Source organism: Anolis carolinensis, chromosome 3, assembly GCF_035594765.1.
Source record: "Anolis carolinensis isolate JA03-04 chromosome 3, rAnoCar3.1.pri, whole genome shotgun sequence".
Taxonomy (NCBI): Eukaryota; Metazoa; Chordata; class Lepidosauria; order Squamata; family Dactyloidae; genus Anolis; species Anolis carolinensis.
The window spans coordinates 248,121,773-248,134,926 of record NC_085843.1 but is presented as its reverse complement, the minus strand read 5'-3'; the positions used below and the strand labels follow the sequence as shown (position 1 = coordinate 248,134,926).

General features: G+C 47.3%; 1 long non-coding RNA gene across 1 annotated transcript in view; it reads right to left on the bottom strand.

The window, feature by feature from the left end:
- Positions 1 to 12,377, bottom strand: part of LOC103280375 (uncharacterized) — an 81,137-nt gene extending 68,760 nt beyond the window's left edge. Inside the window, exon 1 of the long non-coding RNA XR_507320.3 lies at positions 12,231 to 12,377. This is a non-coding gene — a long non-coding RNA (uncharacterized LOC103280375). The remainder of the gene's footprint in view (positions 1 to 12,230) is intronic.
- Positions 12,378 to 13,154: the final 777 nt, after the last annotated feature.

The following is a 13,154-nucleotide window of genomic DNA, read 5'->3' as shown; positions in this document are numbered from 1 at the left end:
CACCGTTGGCCGGCCCCACGCCCACCACTGAACCCACATGGGGAAGGGCGTGTATTCTTCACGTCTGATAGTGAAATGGGGGCCCAAGCCCCACTGAGTAATGTGTCAACCAGACCATAGCAACACAGTCTGTAGCCGTCGCCGACACAAAGGCACACTCCATGACAGCAAACCGTCAGCGGCCCTGGCCGCACCCTTCCCGGGAGGACACAAGCTAGCTGGCATTCCACAGGGAAATCGTGGACATCATGACATCAATAATGATTGTTCTAATACCACAGTAAGATCTTAATTGTTATTACCCGGGCCATCTTCCCGGAGGGACTCTGAGCAGCTTCCATGGGGCGTGGCCGTCAGCAATACAATGTGAACAATTACACCCCAAAATTTTATATTTGTCAAAGGAAATGTTGCATCAATAACACATAAAATAAGAAAGCTGTCACAGCATTACCTGATTAAAAAACAGAGGTGTAAAAACAGGGCTCTGTGGCCGAGGGCTGAATAATTGCACATAGATGAGGTAGTTTGAGAGTTAAAAATCAATAAAGTGCGAAATACTCTTTGCCTGGAAACCAATTCTTCATCTGCCAGCGATCCACCCCACAGTCCTCGAAGGCTTTTCGGAACTGGAATGTTTTACGGCTCTGATGTCAGGTTAATGTTTCTATGGCGTTGAACTAGAGGGAAGACTTGTGTGTGTGTCTGGTGTTATTACAGGTAAATGACCAAAGCTGGGTTGAGAAGGAAGCCAAAGGGAACCACAGAGATGTATAACTGTCAACAGCATGGATTGGATGAGGAGGGTTTGACAGACCTTTACTTTATTCTTGCAACATCTCACTGTAGGTGTGGACTGTGGTCTGCAAGTTAGTAGAGGTTTTGCAGAGCTGTGTCCACACTACACAAAAAAAGAAAAGAGACTTCATGCAAAAATTGGAGGACCGCATACTGGCATTGTCATCGCAATGCCGTAGTCCAGAAACCTGCAGATGTCAGAGCTTGACCGTTAGGAAGGCAGAGCGTGGGAAAAAACGGCACTTTTAAAAAGAATTCCTTTTTGAAAAACAAGACAGTGCCTGGGAGTGTTAGAAGATCCAACTGGTCCATCCTCCATGTTTTATTGCCCGTCCGATTCAAGGAGGCAGTGATCTTACAGGCATAGCATCAGGATGGCATGGACTTGAAGGAAGTGACGCCGTTGATGTCCAACAGGAATTTCTTTTCTGAATCTGTCCGAGAGTTCGCCATAGATAGTTGAAGACTACAAGTCTTACTTCTGAGTGTAAGACTTTCTGCGGTGAGATTCCACCCTCTTCTATCGTCCTACCAACAAACTGAACCAGCGCCCAAGGGTCACTAGCAGCCGCAAAGGCACACGCCCTGACAGGCAAAGGGCACCGTCCTCGGGCGCGGACAGAGGGCGAGGGGAAACTTAGGCGTCTGTCCCTCGGCAACAGCGTCGACAACCGCCTCTCAAGCTGATGGGACAGTGGAAGAAAATTTAGAAAAGTGGTGGACAAGGCCGAGGTGTCCCGCTTTCAGCGGTGCGGTGATTCCACCCTCTTCTATCGTCGCTGCCAACAAGGCAGCAAGAAGCACTTCCGTAGCCAGAGGACATGCGCCCAGAGGTCACTATCAGCCGCAAAGGCACACGCCCTGACGGGCAAACGCCACCGCCCGCGTGCGCGGCAAGATAGCGGGGGGAACAAAAGGCGGCCGTCCCGCGGCCACAGCGTCGAGTACCACTGCCTTTAAAGGCGTTTGGAAAGTGGAAGAAGAAAATGTTAAAAAGAGGTGGACAAGGCCGAGGTGTCCTGCTGCGGTGCGGTGATTCCACCCTCTTCTATTGTCCCTGTCAGCAAGCCAGCAAATTGAAGTTCCCACGCCACAGAACCTGCGCCCAGAGGTCACTATCAGCCGCAAAGGCACACGCCCTGACGGGCAAACGCCACCGCCCGCGTGCGCGGCAGGAGGGAAAGGGGGACCAAAGGCGGCCGTTCCGCAGTAACAGCGTCAATCACAGCCTTTCAGGGTGATGGGACCCAAGGTTTACATTCTGAGAAAATAGTCCAAATTTAATGGTGTTCCACTGTCTTTGACGATTCGACCCTCTGAGTTATACCAACAAGCCAGCAAAATGTGGTTCGCACTCGACGGAACCTGCGCCCAGAGGTCACTATCAGCCGCAAAGGCACACGCCCTGACGGGCAAACGCCACCGCCCGCGTGCGCGGCAGGAGGGAAAGGGGGACCAAAGGCGGCCATTCCGCAGCAACAGCGTCAATCACAGCCTTTCAAGGTGATGGGACCCAAGGTTTACATTTTCAGAAATTAGTCCAAATTTGATGGTGTTCCTCTGACTTTGACGATTCGACCCTCTGAGTTATACCAACAAGCCAGCAAAATGTGGTTCGCACTCGACGGAACCTGCGCCCAGAGGTCACTATCAGCCGCAAAGGCACACGCCCTGACGGGCAAACGCCACCGCCCGCGTGCGCGGCAGGAGGGAAAGGGGGACCAAAGGCGGCCGTTCCGCAGCAACAGCGTCAATCACAGCCTTTCAAGGTGATGGGACCCAAGGTTTACATTTTCAGAAATTAGTCCAAATTTGATGGTGTTCCTCTGACTTTGACGATTCGACCCTCTGAGTTATACCAACAAGCCAGCAAAATGTGGTTCGCACTCGACGGAACCTGCGCCCAGAGGTCACTATCAGCCGCAAAGGCACACGCCCTGACGGGCAAACGCCACCGCCCGCGTACGCGGCAGGAGGGAAAGGGGGACCAAAGGCGGCCGTACCGCGGCCACTGCGTCGACCCTAACTGCTCAAGCCGATGGGACAGTGAAAGATGAAACTTTAGAGAAGTGCTGGCCAGTGGCCAAAGTCTAGGTGTTGTATTAATCCCCGTGGCAAAACGCGTCCTCAAACGTTCAGATGGACAGATATATCAAAAAAATATGACTCTGGCGTATTCCTTCACCTTAAATGAATATCCGAAGTATCCTCATCAAATATATCACTGCTCTTTCTGTACAGGAACTCTTAGGATCTGGAGAAGTCCAAAAATTCATGGCTCATGAGGGAAGTAATGTTTGAACCCAAAAAATTAAAAAATTGAATTGAACGAAATCCGTAATGAACCCAAAGAGGATGCATATCCTACCTAGGATTTCATGGAGTAATTTCTTACCAATAATCCTTCTACCTCTAGAGCGTCACTATTGAGGGAGAGAAAAAACTTTGTGACTTCAGACTACAGAGATGGACCAAAAGTAACTTTATTAAGTTCTACAGGGACATATGAAAGAAAGTTCACTTTGTTAAACATAATGTCAATCCAAGCGACATTTCTTCGGACGCCTACCTTCACAGCAGTGTGTGAGAAAACTGTCTGTGAGTCCTCGTGGACAACAACATAACAATGAGCCTACTATGGTTTGTGGCAGATCAAATATCCAATGGGCTTTAGGCATGCATAAACTGGGGAATATCGTCGTCTAGATCCAAGGCAGTCCTGTTCCCACTCTACTCTGCCGTGGTCAGACCGCACCTGGAATAATATGTCCAACTTTGCGCAACGCAGATAAATGGAGATGCGTTCAAGCTTGAAAGTGTATAGAGGATTCCGACTACAATGAAAAAGGGTCTGATCAAGCAGTATGAGTACAGGCTTTATTAGCTGGTAATCATTGTTTGGCCTGCAGAAGAGAAGGCTGAGAGGAGAAATGTTAGCAATGTACAAATATGTGAGGGGTAGTCAGGGAGGAGGAAGCAAGCTTATTTTCTGCTGACCAGAAGACAACAGGACGGAGCAGTGTGTTCCAACAAGTGGAATGGTGATTCCACCGGAACATCAGGAAGAACTTCCTGACTGTGAAGAGTGTTCTGGAGTGGAACTGTCTCCCCCGGACTGTGTTGGGGCCTCCTTCTTTTGAAGCTTTTTAGCATAGGCTCGATGGCCATCTGTCGGGAATGCTTTGAATGAAACTTCCTGCGTGTCTGCTGGGGGAGAACTCGATGGCCCATGAGTTCTATTCCAACTCTACTTTTCTATGGTTCCATGATTCAATGATTCGGGAAACGGCGCCTTGTGATTGATGAACCCGAAAACAACAGTGGGCAACGGTGAGTGATGATAAAGACGAGAAAGGAAGGAAAAAGAGAGAGGAAAGCATTGTAGGTTAGAGGAGAGAGTTGTTTGACAGAGTCCAAAGGGGCAACCCCACCCCTGGCCACCCACCAAATTAGCCAAAGTTACTCTGAAGCAGAGCTGATTAAAGGAGAACGATTGTTCTAAGAGCCGTCGGTGTCAAAATCCAAATCTGGGAAATTCAACACGGGAAGGTTGGCCTTCAGGAAAACCAGTTTCTCAACAGTTTGCGGGTCCAGCAAGCTGCGGTGGGGCGTGACTACATCTCCCGCTAGGCTGAAGACCCTTTCGCTCTGCACTCTCGTGGGAGGACAGCTGAGGAACTGGCGGGCTACGTGTGACAGGTCCGGCCACATGTGTTCGCGTGAAGCCCAATAGGCCAATGGATCACAAGAGATTATCTCAGGAGGCTCCTCAAAGTACCTGTTGACCGAGCATTCGGCCGAGTCTACCTTTTGAGCAGAAGCCAGCAAAGAGGATTCTTCAGAGCAGGCTAGTATGGCCACCGTCTCTGCAAAAAATACGTTTCCTGGTCGCTGCTGGAGATCCGTATCCCTTCGGCAAACACCTCCCGGCTCCGCGGGACTTTCTGTCTCGCCACTAGCGCTAGTGCTGGGGGTTACAGGCATTTCCGGAAGAGGGGCCGCTGTGGCCGTTTCCTCCACCCTGGCAGCAAAGACCTCCCTTACAAGGTTAACTAGTTGGGCCTTCCACACGGTAAAGTCTTTTGGGCAGACGTTGTACTTTAGCCGGGGATCACACAAGGCCGCCAGCATATGGACTTTGCTGGAAAGAAGTGGCTCAAGGCGTTTCCGTACAGCAAAGGACAACCTCCTCACCACCTCCTGGGCCGGCGGTGTCAGCGGTCCAGCCAGGGAGTCCATTGTTCGACCGGCCCCAAGCCTTTCTATGTGCCTCCTTAGCCTCAAGACCATGGGCACTGCCTGGCTAAGAAGGGCTTTGGAGTCCGAAAGGGTGTCAGTGGCATGTTTGAATGGCTTTAGTATGTCTACTAGCTGGGAGATGGTGTCCCACTCTTGCTTATTTGGAACAAGTTTGCTAACTGGCGCAACCAAAGTGAGCGAGATGCCGTGTACCGCCTTCTGCTGCTCGACCATGCGTTCAAGCATTTTAAAGGTTGAATTCCACCGAGTTGAGACATCCTGGAGCAGCTTGTGCTGCGGGAGGCCTTCAAGGCTCTGCCTCTCTCTCAGCTGCCGGGCTGCCTTGATGCTCCTGTGGAAGTAGCCCGCGATCTTTCTACAGCGCTCAATCAGCAGGGAGATGTTTGCGTTGCTGGCTGGCTGCTCTTCTGGGCTCTTTAAACCTTCCTTGACGGTATTGTGAAGCATGTGGGCCATGCAGGACACATTCTGAAACCCGGCACTTTCAACCGCTTTGATCATATTTTTCCCAGCGTCAGTCACCATAAAGCCCCTCCTCATTTCTTCTGGCCTATACTGCATCCACTCCCCCATAATGTTTTCCAGAGAGCTGCAGATGGTCTCTGCCTTGTGATCTCGATCAACAACCTCCAACGCGAGGAGTGCCCAACGATGGGATGTATCCATACTGCCTTCCTTCTCCCACCAATGTGCTGTGAGAGAGAGGTAGGAATGGCCTCCTCCCAAGCTTGACCAAATGTCAGAGGTAAAATGGATGTGTCCTCCCATGGCGCTACGCAACATCTGTGAAATGCGTTCCTTACAGCCCTCGTACAAGCCGGGAATTACTTTTCTGGAAAAGGTGTGACGGGAGGGGATTTTGTATCGGGGGCACAGTCGTTTCATAAGGCGTACGAAGCCTTCTTGTTCTACCAGGCGGAAGGGATGGTGATCAAGGGCAATCATCTCTCCCACAGTTTGGGTTATCTGCTGGGGTGTGAGTAATGTTTCCCCCGTTTTCTTTCTGGGTAATGGAATGGCCCAATCCTCCAAGGTGGACTGTGTCTGCCTTCCACCATCTTCACCAGGAGAACTATGTGTGCTAATGCTGCCACTGGAAGGGCTTGCAGTTCCCCCTCGTACCGATACGGAGGGATGGTGTCGCTTCAAGTGAGAACTCAACCCCGAGGTCGAAAGATGTCTCAGGTCTCTGCCTCTGCTGATATTTGTCCCACAGTGCCTACAAACAGCCAAGGTAGCACTCTGAGAGTGCACATGGAAATGGTCCCAAATATAAGACCTAGGCCTCCCCACAGCCACTGTGGGGACGCCCACTGAGATAGGAGTCGTGCGCACCCTTTCGTCAGCTTGAGATACTTTTTGTTTGGATACTACAACCTCCTCTACCTCCTCCTCACTGTCAGTAGCGGGTGGAGGGGTGGGGTTATCTATATCCTCACTATCCACCATCTGTAGTTCCAGGACGGCTAAACCTGTATGTTCCATTGATCGTCCTGTGGTCTCAGCTCTATAAGACAACTGGCTCGGTGTGGAGGGCTGTGTACTCTCTGCATGCGAACAGCCGGCTTCTTCATCAAGACCACCCACTCCCATAGTTCGGCGTTCCAGACGGATGGGACCCACCCTTACTTTTTTGGCCCCCCACAGTGTCCTGGCTGTGCCTTTACCACTATCAGGACTTGCTCCCCCAGACCCGCGTACAGCTGAACGTTTCATGACAGCAGGAGTGTTTTCAGGAGACAGATGGGGGGATGGAAAGGTGTCGTGGAAGTGTTGAAAAATATTTCTTGTTTCTTGATTGGCAACGTGTTATGTTAACTGCCGCAAAACCGTCTATGTATTTTTTAGCTAATTTTATTTTTTTACAAGGGGATACCTGTACTTTCTAGTTCTGCCAAGGAGTAAAGGGAGCTGCAGTTGTTTTTGGCAAAGTTGGCTTTTGAAACACACAGGAAGCGACCCTTTCACGGAGAGACCGCCCTATTAGAGCAATGAGAGGCCAAAAGTGGTTGCCTTTTTCCCCAAAAAGGAGTTTTGGAGTTCTACCCAGGAATAATGGGAGCTGCAGTTGTTTTTGGCAAAGTTGGCTTTTGAAACACACAGGAAGCGACCCTTTCACGGAGAGACCGCCCTATTAGAGCAATGAGAGGCCAAAAGTGGTTGCCTTTTTCCCCAAAAAGGAGTTTTTGGAGTTCTACCCAGGAATAATGGGAGCTGCAGTTGTTTTTGCCAAAGTTGGCTTTTGAAACACACAGGAAGCGACCCTTTCACGGAGAGACCGCCCTATTAGAGCAATGAGAGGCCAAAAGTGGTTGCCTTTTTCCCCAAAAAGGAGTTTTGGAGTTCTACCCAGGAATAATGGGAGCTGCAGTTGTTTTTGGCAAAGTTGGCTTTTGAAACACACAGGAAGCGACCCTTTCACGGAGAGACCGCCCTATTAGAGCAATGAGAGGCCAAAAGTGGTTGCCTTTTTCCCCAAAAAGGAGTTTTGGAGTTCTACCCAGGAATAATGGGAGCTGCAGTTGTTTTTGGCAAAGTTGGCTTTTGAAACACAGAGGAAGCGACCCTTTCACGGAGAGACCGCCCTATTAGAGCAATGAGAGGCCAAAAGTGGTTGCCTTTTTCCCCAAAAAGGATTTTTTGGAGTTCTACCCAGGAATAATGGGAGCTGCAGTTGTTTTTGCCAAAGTTGGCTTTTGAAACACACAGGAAGCGACCCTTTCACGGAGAGACCGCCCTATTAGAGCAATGAGAGGCCAAAAGTGGTTGCCTTTTTCCCCAAAAAGGAGTTTTTGGAGTTCTACCCAGGAATAATGGGAGCTGCAGTTGTTTTTGCCAAAGTTGGCTTTTGAAACACACAGGAAGCGACCCTTTCACGGAGAGACCGCCCTATTAGAGCAATGAGAGGCCAAAAGTGGTTGCCTTTTTCCCCAAAAAGGAGTTTTTGGAGTTCTACCCAGGAATAATGGGAGCTGCAGTTGTTTTTGCCAAAGTTGGCTTTTGAAACACACAGGAAGCGACCCTTTCACGGAGAGACCGCCCTATTAGAGCAATGAGAGGCCAAAAGTGGTTGCCTTTTTCCCCAAAAAGGAGTTTTTGGAGTTCTACCCAGGAATAATGGGAGCTGCAGTTGTTTTTGGCAAAGTTGGCTTTTGAAACACACAGGAAGCGACCCTTTCACGGAGAGACCGCCCTATTAGAGCAATGAGAGGCCAAAAGTGGTTGCCTTTTTCCCCAAAAAGGAGTTTTTGGAGTTCTACCCAGGAATAATGGGAGCTGCAGTTGTTTTTGCCAAAGTTGGCTTTTGAAACACACAGGAAGCGACCCTTTCACGGAGAGACCGCCCTATTAGAGCAATGAGAGGCCAAAAGTGGGTCCCTTTTTCCCCAAAAAGGAGTTTTGGAGTTCTACCCAGGAATAATGGGAGCTGCAGTTGTTTTTGGCAAAGTTGGCTTTTGAAACACACAGAAAGCGACCCTTTCACGGAGAGACCGCCCTATTAGAGCAATGAGAGGCCAAAAGTGGGTCCCTTTTTCCCCAAAAAGGAGTTTTTGAGTTCTACCAAGCACTAATGGGAGCTGCAGTTGTTTTTGGCAAAGTTGGCTTTTGAAACACACAGAAAGCGACCCTTTCACGGAGAGACCGCCCTATTTGAGCAATGAGAGGCCAAAAGTGGGTCCCTTTTTTCCCAAAAAGGAGTTTTTGAGTTCTACCAAGCACTAATGGGAGCTGCAGTTGTTTTTGGCAAAGTTGGCTTTTTATTCAGAGACCCTGGCACGGAGAAAAACAGCCCTGCATGAGGCAAGGGCCAAATCACCATTGCTGGCCGTGTGGGAAAATTGCAAACGCCAATCTCGTGAGGAAAAAAACACCCACAGGCCCTTTGCAAAAAATTATAAAACCAACACCCAACACCCAACAGTTTACCCACACCTCCAAAACTCACCCACCCAAAATTTTCTCCCGGTCTTCAGCCTAGCTCAGCAGCCAAGGAGGCTGTGACGCAGCAAAGTTTATCCCTGCCTGCCTGCCCAAACTCCCTTCCACCCTCTTCAGAAGCCCGGTGCGAATGAGCCACGAGGCAGAGTGCAGCCTCTTTTCATTCAGTACGTCCTACCAGCCCCTCCCTCTGGTTTAACGTGCTCTCTGATTGGCCACAAGGTGCCAACAACAAGCTAGGTCGCCCCAGTGCCATTAAACAAGTTTGGGTGATTTGCAAAAGCATTTTTTAAAAACGAAAAAAAAGGCGCCATAACGGAAAACGGCCAATCGCGGTTCGAAACCGCGATATCCAGGCGTGTGGACAACCAAGGTTCAATATTGCTTCAAAACTAACGAAAATAACGGATCAATAACGGAAAACGGGGAAAACGAATTATTTGAGCAAGCCTAGTAGTTATATTACAAGTCACACACACCTGTTCAGTCATACATCTGATGATGAAAGCTTATAGTGCAAATTTTCTGCCCAACCCAAGGAATATAGATATCTGACACAAAACATGGAATAAAATAAGGGCAATTTTATTAACTGTTACCTATTTAATTGGTTTTTGTGATAAGCAAATTTAAATGGAGGGGGGCAATTTGCTGCAGGAGTGGTTGGAGCCATTAATCTCCCCAGATGAGATACCCCAGCCTCTGCTTGCCAAAAACACCATAGCTCCTGAGAGGAATCTTTAAAAGTCTGGATTGCTTCCAGGCCAACTAATTAACTGGAAGGCTAGTTAGAGGGTGTAACCCACCAGGCTGCCAAACCCCTACTGATGTCTAAGACCCAGAGATCAGCCCCAAGAACCTTCCCCCCATATTCCGATATACCCAAGGGCAGTTCCAAATTCCTATCCTACCAAAATGGGCCAGAAAGTGTATCACTGGTTGTATCTCCCTACACCCAACACCTTCCATGGAGACCTAGTCAAGACCCCCTTAGCCAATTGTACAATTTCCCACAAGAGTGTAGGGTAGGCGGGAAAAAACCCCCTCAAAAGTAGGGCAGGATTCCTTCTTGACCCCATAGTGATCAAATCTATTACACCGTGTAATGTTCAATCATGTTTGGGAATACAACTTCAATTCAGGATAAGATAAATGTACAAGAAGTGTGTGTACTGAGTAGCAATGTGTAAGATTGAGTGTAAATGTTAGTGATAAACTAGGAGTTCACCTATATCAGGCAATTTAGCCCAGTGTAAATACACTCCAGAGCAATTCTGAATCTGGGGACATTGTTTACATAGTCAATGACTGCAGCAGCAATGCTGGGACAGCATGCATCTTACCTCCTCTAAGAATGGGGCAGTCACATAATCAAGAAAGAAAGAAATTTGCCTGATCATGAAGACACATCTGCAGATGTCAGAATGGGGTGCTAGCATTTTCAGAAAAGGGTATAGATCAAAGGAGAGATTGCCCCCCCACTCCTTTGTGCTGGTCATGTGTGATGCCTCATGGGCCTTGTAGTCCCGCTCCTAGTGTCACTGTGGCAGATGAGGATGAAAACATGGGGTTTTCTCCGGATCAACAACAGCCGGAATCTTTCCAGATGCCTGATGTTGATGTTCTCGCCCCAGAGCCAATTAAGACAGACCTTGAGCAGCTCTCACCTCCCTTCCCTAGGAGACAGTCTTTTGCTGCAGACAGGGGAGTGAAAGAGCGGGTTCGCAGAAGCTCGAGAATTGCAGCCAAACAAGACACTGATTAGCCATGTTTCCCCTGGGAAAATCCAGGGAGTCTCACATCTGGAGAAAGCTGGGTTTCGTTTCCCGTTCTCTAGGGAAAGAGAATGCTGGACACCTGTTTGGCGGGAAAACGAGACCCAGATATAGGTGCCTGGCACGGTTGATCCGGTGCGGAGTCAACAGAGCAGCTTCAGGAGTGAAATCGCGTTCCAGCCTTGTGTGGACTTTGTAAAGTCCGCAAATCCAGTTTCCTTGCCTTGCTCATTCAAGTATTTCAAGAATTGCCTCGCTTTGCTTCTAGCCACAGACCTTGCTTCAAGAATCAAGTCTTGCCCTCGTACCTTGTTGTGGACTTTTACCTTGGACCCTGAAAGACCCCGGACATTTCCCCACACTATTGCTTGGCAATAGTGTGTGTTTCGGTTTGGATTTAACTTTGAACTCTAATATCATTTATTGGACAAAACATTTCTGGACTATATTTGACCTCATTTGATAGGTCTGCTTCTGGACTATATTTTCTACTTGTTTTTATTACTCTTATATATTTCCTTAATAAAGATATTAGATAGTTTATTGGCCTCCGTGTATGGTTCTTGGTGCTCCGCTGCCTTGAGTGTGACATCATGTGAGCACTGCATTCTAATGTAAGAAGAAACAACCGTGATGGCCACAAGTTCCATGGCTAAGTAGAATCAGAGACAGTGGTATACCCTTTTCTTCACTGAGGAGCACAAGGAAAAGGTTATGGCACCATCCCATATCCCATTTGGACAGTGGATCAGGCTGATCCACTGTCTTTATCACAAGATAAAGAATTGAACCCCCCTGATAAATTTATCTTTGTGAACATAGGTTAATGTATCTGCAGTTCAGGAATTATCAAAGAAGGGGTGATAATTAGTGGGGCTTGCTAACACAATCCTGTCAACATTTATTTAAAAGTAAGTCCTGTTAAATGGAGCAATTTCAGGCAGAAGAATCAGAAGCTATTTCTTGTCAAAAAGATGACATCATGGAGACTGGCAAGAATCATTGCCAGTTTGCTTCAATAATTTTATGGCAGCTACTTGGCAAATCAGTTTAAATCATGCAATCATGCAATGGTAGCTTTTTTAAACTCTCTGCCTGAGAGACTGGAATGCTTTTAAACAAAGAAGAAAGAATGTAAAGATAAGGTAGTATACACTCCAAAAGACCACAAACACACAATAGAAGTATAGTATAAGTACACACTGTCAAAACAATTTGCATGTCCTCTTAATATCAGAAGCTATAGTAATGTTATTGTAGCCAACCAACAACCCTCCAAAAAAGATCATTAGCATTTATTTGTTGAATTGTTTGTTTACTAGGCATGTTAGAAAAAATAAACACAATGTGGTAAAGCTTATGTAAGCGCTTCAGGGCTAGCACCTTTGTTCCATAACGTTAGTGTAACTTAAAGATAAATCTTAATCTGAAAAGCAGTGGAGTTGATACAATGCTTACCTACAGGGACTGCATTCACGGCCAGTGAACTTTGGGGATCATGCTCTAATTTCATATCAGAGTTTCTACTAGCAACCAGAACAATGCCCCAGTATCCATGTGTTCTTATCACCAGACAGACATTCAAGGAGATCTCTTTTCTTATGTAATCACCCATGTGCTAGCACTTTCATGAGTAACCCAGCCGGAAAAATCACCGGTGGTGGAGGGGGGAGGAGGCAATTTGGGCAGTGGATGTAGAAAGAAAGTCAGTCCTTTAAGAGAGCTGCACATAACTCTTACTTAATGATGACTGAGTTTCAAGGTGAAACAAAAGAGGTAAAATATCAATTTAAGGGGACATTTTAGTGGAGTTTTGAATATGTAAGCTTCTGCTCTCTTCATTGGGCAGAATGAAATAAGACAACAAAATTTACATATGTTGGATGACTGGAGAACATATGTATTATAAGGCAGGAAAACAATCTTATTGACAGATACATTTCCATAATGGAAATAGAACAATACTGGTGAGTAAAGAGTTAAAATAGCTTGGAAAATTTTCTCCTTGATTTATTGATAAGTCACTTTTGAACTTGAGTAGAAAAATGCTATATTGTAATTTGGTCATTGTGGGGAAACATTGGGCAGTAGATCACATAGTTCTAACCCATTAATCTTCATGTTCGTTCAGAATCTCAAAAGCTGTTTCCCTTCAACAATGTCATTTTATTGCTGGCATTATTTGTACTTTACCATTCATTTAGTTAGTTATGTTGTGTGTTATTCAACATACGCCATTTCTAGAAAGAGAGGAAGAGAATGCACTGTGGTGTTTAGAATGTTGGACTAAGAATAAGTAAATCCACCATCAAATCCCCACAGAGCCTTAAAACCAACTGAGTAACCTTGGACAAATCATACATATTTGTTACGAGGAGAAGA